Source organism: Hyla sarda, chromosome 4, assembly GCF_029499605.1.
Source record: "Hyla sarda isolate aHylSar1 chromosome 4, aHylSar1.hap1, whole genome shotgun sequence".
Classification (NCBI taxonomy): Eukaryota; Metazoa; Chordata; class Amphibia; order Anura; family Hylidae; genus Hyla; species Hyla sarda.
In genome coordinates, this window is record NC_079192.1 from 194,409,352 (window position 1) to 194,424,114 (window position 14,763).

General features: G+C 44.8%; 1 protein-coding gene across 7 annotated transcripts in view; it reads left to right on the forward strand.

Annotated features, from left to right (window-relative positions):
* PLXNA4 (plexin A4) overlaps positions 1–14,763 on the forward strand; it is an 821,522-nt gene that overhangs the window by 100,447 nt on the left and 706,312 nt on the right. Inside the window, exons 1-3 of one of the 7 annotated variants that reach the window (XM_056573184.1) lie at positions 6,685–6,924; positions 8,429–8,557; positions 8,662–8,819. The exons of 5 other annotated variants lie outside the window; for them this stretch is intronic. The gene's annotated coding sequence lies outside the window, so the exon portion shown is untranslated. Of the gene's footprint in view, positions 1–6,684; positions 6,925–8,428; positions 8,558–8,661; positions 8,820–14,763 lie in introns of those variants that run through there. One more of the 7 variants, XM_056573185.1, reaches the window with a different exon arrangement.

A 14,763-nucleotide genomic window follows, 5' to 3' on the forward strand; every position in this document is an offset into this window, starting at 1 on the left:
CGGCAGTATTACATAAATTATATATTAAATACATTAAACATACACCAACCAACCTAAATCTCACTGTCTCTCTGTCTAAAGGTTAGGAATAGATTATAGTTGTATACCCCACAACGAGTCATTAACCACAATACCTGTGACTGCTAAAATGTTCAGGCGTTATGAGCCACAGCACGTCTTCAACTTTCCTGCAAAATGGGTGAGTGTTGTGTGGGGACCCTTTGGGATCTGGCATTGGCTATAGGGGCATCTTGATTATGGCCATAAGTTATGTGCACAGGGCATTTGGTTGTTATCTCCAATGTGGAGGGATTAACATTAGCACCTTATATTGTCTTTTGATTGTATATTGAAGCCTGTAGATATATATATATATATATATATATATATATATATCTTTCACCTCCTATGCCTATGCGGCATGTTATTGGGTGATCGTGCCATGTATAATATATGATTATGGACATGTGCTGTCATTTTGTGATCTCTTTTTAATGAATACTTTGTTGCCAGAACTTCTCTCTGACTGGCAATGTGGGGCGGAGGCTCGTGACATCATGGTCATGCCCCGCTCATGATGTCAAGGCCATGCCCCCTCAATGCAAATCTATGGGAGGGGGCGTGACATCCACCACTCCCCCTGCCATAGACTTGCATTTAGGGGGTGTGACCGTGATGTCACGAGCCTCTATTATTAACACTTGACCGCTAAGCGGTCACTAAGACCCTATATTTCCCACCCAATATAAAACTTAACGTTTATTGAGCCAAGATTAAAATAACCTCACACATATTGATCCATAATCCATTGATTGGCATGACACTGCATGCTATCTTAATTGAATTGAAAAGATAGATTGTGGCTGCAGTCCACAATCTATAGTGTGAGACAATTAAAAATCTAACACATTGCCCGCCCGACGTTTCGCCACAAGCTGTGGCTTTATCAAGGGCTAAGAGGCAAATGGCGTGCAAACAAGCCTTGCAGGGGTTTATATAACCTCCTGTCTCTGACATCATCGAAACATGTCACTTCCTGTATAATCATGACATCTAATTGGTCACAATCCCATGCAAACTATTGATTGATCGCTTCCTGGCCAATAGAATTTAGACCAGGATGCATCTTGCTATATTGAATGTTGATTGACAGCATTCTTGACCAACCAGCAGAATCCATTCATACTTCTAAACTCCTTATTGGTGCCGGAAGTGTCCACGTATGTGCGCCATTACTCCTGCGCTAACTGATAGACTCCCAAACATCCGGTTCGGGCGCATGCGCAGTCCGGATGCTCAAAGGGACGTGCGCGAGTACTTAGTCAGTTACAGCCACCAAACCGAGGAGCTGCGCGAAAACATATGCGCCGGCACTTAGCCGATTTCTGCCTTCATTACATTATGGTTCGCACATAACTCTAGTTATAAAGACTGTGATACACAATTCAATCACTATATGTTATCGCACGACTGCGCAGCAATGTCACGATCCCGGCTGGTAGGAGGTGGATCCTCTGTGCCAGAGAGGGATTGGCGAGGACCGTGCTAGTGGACCGGTTCTAAGTCACTACAGGTTTTCACCAGAGCCCGCCGCAAAGCGGGATGGTCTTGCTGCGGCGGTAGTGACCAGGTCGTATCCACTAGCAACGGCTCAACCTCTCTGACTGCTGAAGATAGGCGCGGTACAAGGGAGTAGACAAAGGCAAGGTCGGACGTAGCAGAAGGTCGGGGCAGGCAGCAAGGATCGTAGTCAGGGGCAACGGCAGGAGGTCTGGAACACGGGCTAGGAACAAACAAGGGAACGCTTTCACTAGGCACAAGGGCAACAAGATCCGGCAAGGGAGTGCAGGGGAAGTGAGGTATAAGTAGGGAGTGCATAGGTGGAAACTAATTAAGCTAATTGGGAAGATTGGGCCAGGCACCATCATTGGTGCACTGGCCCTTTAAATCGCAGAGACCCGGCGCGCGCGCGCCCTAGGGAGCGGGGCCGCGCGCGCCGGGACAGGACCGACGGAGAGCGAGTCAGGTACGGGGACCGGGGTGCGCATCGCGAGCGGGCGCCACCCGCATCGCGAATCGCATCCCGGCTGGAGGCGGGACCGCAGCGCACCCGGTCAGTGGATCTGACCGGGGCGCTGCAACAACGAGGATGAGGCGAGCGCTCCGGGGAGGAACGGGGACCCGGAGCGCTCGGCGTAACAGTACCCCCCCCCTTGGGTCTCCCCCTCTTCTTGGGGCCAAAGAACCTGAGGAAAAAAAACTCAATTTTTCCGTGATGAGGTCCGATGCACATTAGGAGGGGTTCCGTGCGGTAACGCACGAGACAGTCCAATCTTTCATTGTAAACACAATTGATGTAGAGGGGTCTGGCGAGACTGGTCACAGGGACGTTGAACCTGTTGATAAGAGAGGCCAAAAAAAAATTTCCTGCAGATCCGGAATCCAAGAAGGCCATAGTAGAGAAGGTAGAGGCAGATATCCGCACAGGCACAGTAAGGCGTGGAGAAGCAGAGTTGACATCAAGAGCTGTGTCACCTTTGTGCGGAGTCAGCGTACGTCTTTCCAGGCGGGGAGGACGGATAGGACAATCCTTCAGGAAGTGTTCGGTACCGGCATAGTACAGGCAAAGATTCTCCATGCGGCGTCGTGTCCTCTCTAGAGGTGTCAAGCGAGACCGGTCAACTTGCATAGCCTCCGCGGCGGGAAGCACAGGAACGGATTGCAGAGGACCAGAGGAGAGAGGAGCCGGGGAGAAAAAACGCCTCGTGCGAACAAAGTCCATATCCAGGCGGAGCTCCAGACGCCATCCGGAAGAACGCATGTCAATGCGAGTGGCAAGATAAATGAGTTCATGTAGGTTAGCAGGAGTCTCTCGTGCGGCCAGAACATCTTTAATGTTGCTGGATAGGCCTTTTTTAAAGGTCGCGCAGAGAGCCTCACTATTCCAGGACAACTCGGAAGCAAGAGCACGGAACTGAATGGCGTACTCGCCAACGGAAGAAACACCCTGGGCCAGGTTCAGCAGGGCAGTCTCGGCAGAAGAAGCTCGGGCAGGCTCCTCGAAGACACCACGGACCTCAGCGAAGAAGGACTGGACTGTGGCTGTGGCAGGATCATTGCGGTCCCAGAGTGGTGTGGCCCCAGACAAGGCCTTTCCAGAAAGGAGACCACGGCAGAGTCTAGAGTCCTCATCAAATTTGTCCGGCAGGGACAAGCAGGGGTTAGGAGCGGCCGGTTGCTGCGGAGGAGTTGCAGGAGCCGGCGGAGGAGATGGTTGTTGCAGTTGCAGCTGCTGTAACTGTGACTTCAGTTGCTGTGTCACGGTGGACAAGTATGCCAGCTGGTGATTTTGTTGGGTGATCATTGTGGAAATGTCGGCAAGACTTGACAGCGGCACCTCAGTGGAATCCATGGCCGGACGCTGCGGAGGAGTTGCAGGAGACGGCGGAGGAGATGGTTGTTGCAGTTGCAGCTGCTGTGTCAGTGGCAGCAGCTGCTGTAACTGTGACTTCAGTTGCTGTTTCACGGAGGACAAGTATGCCAGCTGGTGATTTTGTTGGGTGATCATCGTGAAAATGTCGGCAAGACTTGACAGCGGCACCTCAGCGGAATCCATGGCCGGATCTACTGTCACGATCCCGGCTGGTAGGAGGTGGATCCTCTGTGCCAGAGAGGGATTGGCGAGGACCGTGCTAGTGGACCGGTTCTAAGTCACTACAGGTTTTCACCAGAGCCCGCCGCAAAGCGGGATGGTCTTGCTGCGGCGGTAGTGACCAGGTCGTATCCACTAGCAACGGCTCAACCTCTCTGACTGCTGAAGATAGGCGCGGTACAAGGGAGTAGACAAAGGCAAGGTCGGACGTAGCAGAAGGTCGGGGCAGGCAGCAAGGATCGTAGTCAGGGGCAACGGCAGGAGGTCTGGAACACGGGCTAGGAACAAACAAGGGAACGCTTTCACTAGGCACAAGGGCAACAAGATCCGGCAAGGGAGTGCAGGGGAAGTGAGGTATAAGTAGGGAGTGCATAGGTGGAAACTAATTAAGCTAATTGGGAAGATTGGGCCAGGCACCATCATTGGTGCACTGGCCCTTTAAATCGCAGAGACCCGGCGCGCGCGCGCCCTAGGGAGCGGGGCCGCGCGCGCCGGGACAGGACCGACGGAGAGCGAGTCAGGTACGGGGACCGGGGTGCGCATCGCGAGCGGGCGCCACCCGCATCGCGAATCGCATCCCGGCTGGAGGCGGGACCGCAGCGCACCCGGTCAGTGGATCTGACCGGGGCGCTGCAACAACGAGGATGAGGCGAGCGCTCCGGGGAGGAACGGGGACCCGGAGCGCTCGGCGTAACAAGCAAGAGCACCACTAACCCAATTCGAGATTACTAATAGTAGTTACCGCCTGGCAACATAGGGGGACAGTGATCTATTTGCATGTGTGTATTTATCAATTGCACTGCATTATTAGTTTCTATGTACCAGATAAACCTTAATAGTTCTATACATGCAATAGACATATATGAGGTTAGATACCTAAAAGGAGTTAAGGGCCAGGGAATATTATTCATAATACCGCTGAGGTCTTGTAATCGATAGTCACGAGTGTCACGAGCCTCCTGCACTGCACCCAACGCTCTAAAAAAAAACGCTAGGTGCAGTAGGGAGATAGTGGGGGTCCCCAGTGGCAGAACCCCCACAATTAGACATCTTATCCTCTATCCTTTGGATAGGGGATAAGATGTCTAGGGGCGGAGTACCCCTTTAATCAACCCATGAAAATAATGAGACATATACCACATAATCATTTTTAGAAATGAATGGACCCTGCAGCTGTAAGCTGTGGTATATGTCGGCGCATTGTTCTCCTAGGTTGCTGCGGCATACCATGACATTTGCATCATATTAAGTGTGAAGTGTCTTTTTCATCCTGGAGCTCATGTGTTGCTCTTATCTTCTTTGGTTAAGCATGTGACTATTTGAAGTGGTGTTCCAATTGGTTGTGAACAACACAAAGTGAAGTCTCTGCTTCAGTGAACTATTCAGATCTATTAGTTTAACTGAAGTGTTTTTTTTATCTCAGATTTTGAATTATTTGGTTTAACCTTGTCTGACACCTTATTTATGCATTATATTAACCAGACCAGCCTGGTCATAAAAGTCAAGTTTTGAGTAGGCAAATGCCAAAGTACACAATGTATACAGTATATAGTTAACATTCCAGGATACCTAAGTGAAAAATTAGCAAAAATGTTATTAGGGACCTTTAAAAGGGTACTCCGCTGCTCAGCGTTTGGAACAAACTGTTCCGAATGCTGGAGCTGGCCCTGGGAGCTCGTGATGTCATAGCCGAGCCCCCTCATGAAGTCCCACCCCCTCAATACAAGACTATGGGAGGGGGCGTGACAGTCGACACGCCCCCTCCCATAGACTTGCATTGAGGAGGCGGGGCATGACATCATGACGGGAGGTGCTATGACACCACAAGCTTCTGGCGCCGGCCTCAGCATTCGAAACAGTTTGTTCCAAATGCTGAGCAGCGGAGTACCCCTTTAAGCATCTCCGTAAACAAACCTTATAGATATAAAACCAGCAGGGTATATCATATGTTAAACCCTTAATTTTTATGTTTTTGTATACAGCAAGATTATGCTGTGGAATGGATAAGGGCCACTCACACCATGTTCAGACAACACGTTTGCAACCTTTTAAAAAGGCTGATGTGTACTGTGTGTTTTCAGCATGCCTTCCCACTTTAGGGTCTATTCACACATACAGTATTCTGTGCAGATTTGATGCGCAGGATTTTCTGCTGCAGATTTCAATGTAAACTGAATAACTGACCACAGCTTGAAATCCTGCGCATCAAATCTGCGCAGAATAATGTACGTGTGAATAGACCCTTACTAGGACAAACTGAATCTATTAGTGACCACGTCTAGTCCAGTCTAGTGTGGTCTGCTACAATTTTTGTCCCCCTTTGAGTCTCACACAAAGTATATATTAGGGATGGAATGTAACCTATTAGCCATTAGACCACGTTTGACCTATTATAGGAACACATCTCTGTTTATGTTGGGGAATATTATAACAGATTGCCGATTGCATGTGGCCCAAATCATGGTGTCAATGACTCATGAGGGTGAAAGTTAATCAGTAGCCTAAAGGGAACCTGTCAGCTTATATTTTTATGAGCTGCAAACATGAGCAAACAGGAGACGTAGCAATGAAATCAAACATACCTGTGCTACATGTGATGGAATTTGGAAAACATATAAAATCATGTATTTCCCCTGGGCTCAAGTGTCTAGAAGGTGAGGCCAAGCTGGTGAAGTGCCTCTTAATATTTCCTCCCCTACATGATTGCGTACATAACTTATAGATCCAAGCCATTTCTCCAAATCCCATGAGTGTGCCACTGTATGCAGCATGCAGAGCACTTGGAATTTGGTACCTAAAACTAAGCCCAATATATATATATATATATATATATATATATATATATATATATACCGCGTTTCACCGAAAATAAGACACCTTCTTATGTTTATTTTTTCTCAAAAAGACACACCATGGCTTATTTTCAGGGGATGTCTTATATGCCCACTCCCCCCCCCTCCCCTCTTTTTATGTTAACTGTTTGAATATGAAATGGAGAGAAACTAACTGAATTTCATGAACCATACCTGGCCTCTCCTTCCCATGCGGATGCACCATAGAGTACTGCGAGGAAGTGGCTTTAACTTTCTCCCAGTGCTAAGCAACCGCAGGGAATTGGCAGCCGCCACATCAGCTGAGACACGGGACACGCCGCCGCACTGAAGGTGCTGTCCCCACTCTCATCAGCTGGGACACAGGACCCGCCACAGCCACCTCACTGAAGCCGCTGCTGCACAGGATCGGGACATCCCTATGGTACCTCTGGCAGATGAGTAGGGGGTGGCCATCTTTATTAACTTCAATAAGCCACACCTACCACTGTGGCTTATTTTCGGGGGTATAGCTTATATAGATTAAAGACGTAAAACTCCTGGCATGGCTTATTTTATGGCTATGTCTTATTTTCGGAAACATTGTATATATGTATAGGGTATACCAAGACACAATTGATGCTGTGGCATTTTAAAAACTCAGATCAGCTTCTGGATATTTGAGCCCAAATGCCATCCCAAATAACACAGGTGTAATGATTGCACCTCGCCAGGCTTTGCATGCTATGCTCTGGTCAGTTAGGAGTTACAGGCCTGGGCCAATCAGAAGCTGAGGTAGGTTATTTATATTCCTCCCAGCCTTCTGACTTTGCTATTGACTTGCTTGATTTTAGCTTTGTCTTGATTTTATTCCTGTCTGTTTTAGTTCTAACTTGTTAGTTTTATTGTGCCTTGGCTTTGTAGTTCTTACATGTTTGTCTAGTTTTTAGCCTTGTCCTGTCTGTCTTGTGATCTGCCTGTACTTTTTGTAGGTTTTATCCTGTATAATTAGAATTTATTCAGTCTTGTCTATTACTTGAACCTATGGGATGGCAATAGGATAAGTAACTGTTTATAGATGAACTAATTTGAGTCATAATTGTGTATAAGGTGCTGTATGCTCCAGAAAAAGTTTTGTAGTTCTTTCCATTATAACCAAAGTACTCTCTGCTGCCACCTCTGTTTGTGTCAGGAACTGTTCTGTGCAGGAGAGGTTTGCTATGGGCTTGCTATTGCTATTTGCTATTTGCTTCTACTCTGGACAGTTCCTAACATGGACAGAGAGCACTGTGGTCAGACTGGAAAGAACTACAAAACTTCCTCTGGAGCATACAGCAGCTAATAGGTACTGGAAAGATTAAGATTTTTACAAATTTGTTTAACTTTCTGGTACTAGTTGAATTGAAAACTTTGTTTTCCTCTTGTTTTCCCAGAGTACCCCTTTAAGTCATGTTAGGCTCCTTTCACACTATATGTTGGTCCCTTTTAAAGACCCGTTACAATGTCCCTTTAAGAAAACCCTTAAAAATGGCCATTAAAAAAATCGCATTTAAGTAAGTCTATGGGATTTTTTGATTATCCGTTATCACCCTTTATAGCACGTTATGAATAACGAATGTTATTTGTGACGGGAGAAAAATTTGTGCATGTAAAATTTTTTATCCCGTCACAAATAACATCCATTATTTATAACGGGTGAGAACGGATAATTAAAAAATCCCATAGACTTGAATGGGATTTTGTAACGGCCGTTTAACGGCCGTTTTTTAAGGGTTTTCTTAATGGGACATTGTAACGGGTCTTTAAAATGGAGCAACATATAGTGTGAAAGGAGCCTAAGGAAAATTGTAAGTTTATGTATGTTTACAGTATTGGAATAATGTAACATTACATTCCATCTATTACGATTCCCTTGAATTAGTGACATCCAATATTAGTATTCATGTTCCTTTCCTCCGATTTTTAGCACTGCCCTCCTGATTGTGATGAAAATAAAGAGAAGCATCTTCCTTTTCTTGCCGGGATTTCTCTCTTCACTGGCTTGATAAATGATGGCAGAAAAGATATGAAGGCTCTTTTGTTATATTGCATGGAGGTACCCGCCTGTGCATTTCTGTGTGAAATTGGTAGAGTGAGATGTGACTGAGAGAATGGCTTGATCCAGATAAAAAAGTTCTGCCTTGAATTTCCCATTCACAGAACTGTGACAATATAGTCAGCCTATACACCGCTGTATACCCATCAACCGGACAATTGGAAAACCTTAACAGTAGCTGCAAGAAGCGAATTCCAGACACCAATGAAAGGTGTTGTGTCTGGATGTTCCTTAGACAGAATTAGATTTGCAGATTTGATACGTAAGTATATAGAAAAAAATATGCAAATGTTAAATTATTCTGTAGGTGAAAAGTGATATTTGCAGCTGTATATGTTCAGACTGCAGATGAATAGCTAGAAGACTGTATTATTCTTCAGCCATATGTTGCTTAACACTAGAGCAGATGTAACAAATCTGAGGGTTGATTTGATGTGCCATATACCTGACAGCACTAAAGGAATCCCAAATAGATAAAATATTCCCATAAATTATACCCCAGTGGAACATTCTATATAAACTAGATTTCCTATACATAGTAAGTGACTTGACCATCCGACAAAATATATAATTGTGGCCCCAGCTAGTCATAGAACCTATGGCACCATAACAAATACATATAATTTACATTTATTTATTATTATTATTATTATTATTGTTGTTGTTGTTGGATTGACTGCAGAGGGCAGGAAGGGGACAATAATAAAACACATGATTTCTTCCAGTCCAACCTATTCTCCTGCAGTGTTGATCCAGAAGAAGGCAGAAACCATAAATTGATTCCAACTTCAAATTTGACAATCAGTAGATTTCTGGGTTTCTGGATCTCCATTAAAGGGGTACTCCTTTGGAAAACTTTTTTTTTTTTTTTTAAATCAACTGGTGCCAGAAAGTTAAACATATTTGTAAATTACTTCTATTAAAAAATCTTAATCCTTCCAGTACTTTTTAGGGGCTGTATACTAAAGAGAAATCCAAACATAAATGCATTTCCTGTGATGTCCTGACCACAGTGCTCTCTGCTGTCCTCTGCTGTCCATTTTAGGAACTGTCCAGAGAAGCATATGTTTGCTATGGGGATTTTCTCCAGTTCCTAAAATGGACAGCAGAGGTCAGCAGAGAGCACTTTGGTCAGGACATCACAGGAAATGCATTTCTTTTTGGATTTCTCTTTAGTATACAGCCCCTAAAAAGTACTGGAAGGATTAAGATTTTTTAATTGAAGTGATTTACAAATCTGTTTAACTTTATGGCACCAGTTGATTAAAAAAAAAAAGTTTTCCATGGGAGTACCCGTTTAACACTTTATTCTTAAAGTGTTGTATTGTGCTCCATGCAGTTAAAAAATAAACATATAAACAGGGCATGAAAAGCTTGAGGTCACTCTACTGCATTTGGTGGCATCCATCCCTTTTTTTAAAGGGGTACTCCGCTGCTCAGCGTTTGGAACAAACTGTTATGAACACTGGAGCTGGTTACGTCACACCCTGTCCCTCAATGCAAGTCTATGGGAGGGGGCGTGGCAGCTGTCCTATAGACTTGCATTGAGGGGACGGGGTGTGATCTCAAGAGGGGGCAGGGCTATGATGTCACGAGCTCCCGTTGCCGGCTGCAGCGTTTGGAACAGTTTGTTCCAAACGCTGAGCAGCAGAGTGCCCCTTTAACACAGTATAGGATGTTAGAAGGAGGGAGCATTTCTAATCAGTGGTCAAAACGGCCAGCAACTGAAGACCTTGGACCTACATGTGGCCCTGATTTCACTGATCTGTGGCCCTTATGTGTCAGATCCAGATTTATATACAGTAAATGTCATATTTGTGCACTTACCCCTTGACCAAGCCCTTGTTGAATGTGGTGTGCAGCCCTTTGATGAAGTCATGGTCTACATATATGACCACCACTGACCTAGACAATTTGTACTTTATATTCACCAAGTAGGGACTGAAACTTTAACTCTTGCACACCCTAATACCACACTTACAATACCCATACAAGATTCAGGATCTTTAGCGACTCCACGGTCACATGACTACCTTTAGGCCCCATACATACTACGGACATTCTGTTCTGATTGATTTCAGTGGAATTCTGATGCTTAGTTAACATGCTAAAAGTTCTGTAGCAGAATTCTGACAAGGAATTGGATATGTTCAATCTTCCGGCAGAATCTGCCAGAGCATTGCAGTCAATGGGACAGTGTTTATTCCTTATCCAGTGTGAACGGACCCTTAGACTACAGCAGCTGGGAGATAGGAAAAACTAGGACACTATAGAGGAATATAGAGAGATACCTATCAGCCTAATTCGTCTGTGTATGGGTACCTTAAATTTTAGAATAGAGTACAGTATATTACAATGTATGAGAACTATACTGTATATACTCGAGTATAAGCCGTCCCGATTATAAGCCGATGCCCCTAATTTCGCCCCAAAAACCCAGGAAAAGTTATTGACTCGACTATAAGCCTAGGGTGGGAAACACATCATCCCCCCCCCTGTCATCATCCACACCCCCGTCATTAACACCCCTGTCATTAACACACCCCCCCCGTCATCATCCCCCCCCATCATTAACACCCCCGTCATCATCACCGCCTGTCAATCCCTTCTCAGTGGTCTTCAACCTGCGGACCTCCAGCCATCGGCTGTCCGGGCATGCTGGGAGTTGTAGTTTTGAAACATCTGGAGGTCCCGCAGGTTGAAGACCACTGCCAGACCTTTGTCATCATCCAGACCCCCCTTTTGTGTTCTACTCACCTCCCCAGTTTCTCGGTGGGAAGGAAGGGTGAGCTGGTCCGGGCCGTCCATATTCGACCACCTATTCTGCAGGGACCGTCCGGTGGGAAGGGTTAGTCGTTTGGGCTGTCCATCTTCACCGGGAGGCCCTCTTCTCTGCCCCGGGCCGGTCCCGGACTAGTGACGTGGCCTTGACGACGACACGCAGTGACATCCCTGCGCATGAACGTCCCTGTGCGTAGTTGTCAAGGCAACGCCACTAGTCCAGGGCAGGCCCGGAGCGGAGAAGAGGGCCTCCCGGTGAAGATGGACAGCCCGGAACGCCTAACCCTCCTCACCGGACGGTCCCTGCAGCATAGGTGGTCGAATATGGAGGGTCCGGACCACCTCACCCTGCCTTCCCACCGAAGGGAGGTGAGTAGAAAACAAAAGGGGGGTCTGGATGATGACGAAGGCCCGGCAGTGGTCTTCAACCTGCGGACCTCCAGATGTTTCAAAACCACAACTGTCCGGGCATCCTGGGAGTTGTAGTTTTGCAACATCTGGAGGTTCGCAGGTTGAAGACCACTGAGAAGGGATTGACAGGCAGAGATGGACGGCCGGGACCATCCCCTCACAGATAAAGCCAGAAACGTTTTTCTTTGCTCACTCCAGTATAAACTGAGGGGGGCGTTTTCAGCACGAAAAATCGTGCTGAAGAACTCAGCTTATACTCGAGTATATACGGTAAGTGCTTCATTATGATGTTTATTACAAAGTATGGAATCGATTTAAACATCTGCAGCCTAGAACTATGAGTTCATGTAATGTTCTGTGCTTAGATAGAGAGATCCAACCTGGTGTGAAAACATAGGCATATAAATAAAAATGCCATGAATTGCCCGACAATAAACTCTAAAGTCTTTTACTGGACATTGCACATCATACATAGTTTATTGTAACAAAATGATCATGTCATTACACTGATCTGCTAAATAACAGGAAGAACAGCATTTGCTTTCCTTTCAGTAAAAATATGGAGAGAGGTGAAATCATTTTATAAAGTATCTGACATCTCATATGTAATGGATTAATATTTATAAACACAATAATCTGTCAGACTGAAACGAGGACAGGCATTGTCATGGACATTCATCCATTGAAATAGATTCTTCAGGATAATATTTGTTTATAAAATATGAATAAATAATTTGAGAGTCTAGAGCCTGTCTCTACTTATGTGTTTTTCAAAGTTTAATACTATTTCTGAAATCTGAACTGTGGACTGTGGACACAAAGGCCACATTATTGACATAGTGTCAGTGCCAGAGATTACACCTTATTTTTTCTCCGTGTACTGGCTTGCCTGTATACTTATCATGACCTCTGAGAAAGAGTGTAGAATATTTCTAAGGCTGGAATTACATATGTCAGTTGTCCATTGGCGTTTTTCTCCCACTCATACCAGAGGGAAACTGATTGCAGAACTGATCCCATTCATTTGTATAGGACAGTTCACATTTATCTCAAGTTGGAGGCCAGATGATGGAAAACGGCCCATGGGCTCTGGACAGGGGAACGCATCTTGCTGTGTTCCCATGTCCGGCATGCGCGAGTATAAACACTGAATCCTAAACAACTGATGACAACTAATGCACAACTGATGCATCTGTTGTGGCATCAGTTGCGTTTTGTTTTGGCTGAGCTGGACACTAGTGTTGGGCCCGAATATTCTCATTTCGAATTTATATTGCAAATATTGCAAATATATTCGCTATATATTCGAAATTACGAATATTCACTTATTTCCCGCATATTCGCATATTCCTTCTTCTCACTTGTAGACCAATTTGAATGATGCAAATACACTTGTCAGAGGTTATCAACAACATCCCTAGCAACCAATAGTAAAGTTGCCCACCCCCTCACTGTTTTCTTCCTCGAATAAGCGAATATTCGCATATGCGAATATAATGAATACGCTAAATTCGAGAATATAGGACGAATATTTGTCTATATATTTGCGAAATATCTCGAATTTGAATATGGGCAATGCCGCTCATCACTACTGGTCACCAGACATATGTAATTTTAGCCTAACAAGTTCCCCTAAAGCTATTATATGTAACTCATTTGTGCTACAAATGATACATTCTGTGACACTTTTGACACCTTCAGTGTGTTCCACATATATAGAGTTAACAACTGAACTGTTTGCTCTACTGATCCAGATAGAAAGTTTTTCTTGTGGCAAGAACGTTCCATTGACCATTCATTTTAATAAACTACTTTGGAAATGTATCTCTCATATAGATTAGGTCCCTTCTTAAATGCGGTGGATACTGTGTAATGCCATTTTGTTCGCACAAACATGCACATGTAAAAATGTATCCAGTGGTTACAATATGTTAAAGGGGTACTCCGCTGGAAAACATCAACTGATGTCAGAAAGTTAAACAGATTTGTAAATGACTTCTATTTAAAAATCGTAATCCTTCTAGTACTTATCAGCTGCTGAAGTTCTTTTCTTTTTGAATTTCCTTTCTGTCTGACCACAGTGCTCTCTGCTGGCACCTCTGTCCATGTCAGAAACTGTCCTGAGCAGGATAGGTTTGCTTTGGGGATTTGCTCCTGCTCTGGACAGTTCCTGACATGGACAGCAGAGAGCACTGTGGTCAGACTGAAGAGAATAACTCAACTTCCTCTGTAACATACAGCAGCTGATAAGTACTGAAAGGATTTAAAAAATGTTTCATAGAAGTAATTTACAAATCTGTTTATAAATTACTTCTGTTAAAAAATAATGTTTTTGGAGTACCCCTTTAAGCCCATATTGTTTCTTCACTTAACAAAGTGCATAATAATGCCAACAAATCTTACCAGGGGAAGGTAAGATAAACAGCCGAGATGTCAATGTCCCCCAAGTTATGTTAGCATTGAAAGTTTGCATTGCAGCTGGGACAGAGGTCGGCTCCGCTATCATCCATTCACAGCCTCCTGTGTCCCAGGAAACTACATAGCTATGCAAGCAGAGGGTGAAAATAAACACTATAATGCACTGGCAGATTAGCAGTAGGCATACTGCTGGGTTTTATTTACTTCATAGCTCTTGCCTTAGGTGTCCTCTGGCAGAGTCACTAAGCTCCTTCTTCATTGCTTGCTGGAAGTGATCTGAAACTGATGCTTGGTGTGCTTTCCCAGGAACAGCTGGGCACTTTCTGGCATTGCTTTTTTCCAAATGCAAACTGGATACAATCGAGCGATTACAACGTTTGGTGTCTTAGCATCAGGGTTTTTATTCCCCAAACTGAATACAGCTTAATGTTCAATGTGACCCAACGACTTCATTAAATATCGGCGAATCCTGGGATTAGGAATACACACATTTGAAATGATCTTCCAGAAAGCGGGCTACATTCTATGGATGTGTGTCTTTGTTTCATGTTTTGTGTTTAAGGGAAAATGTGTGTTATCTATACATATTAATGCCA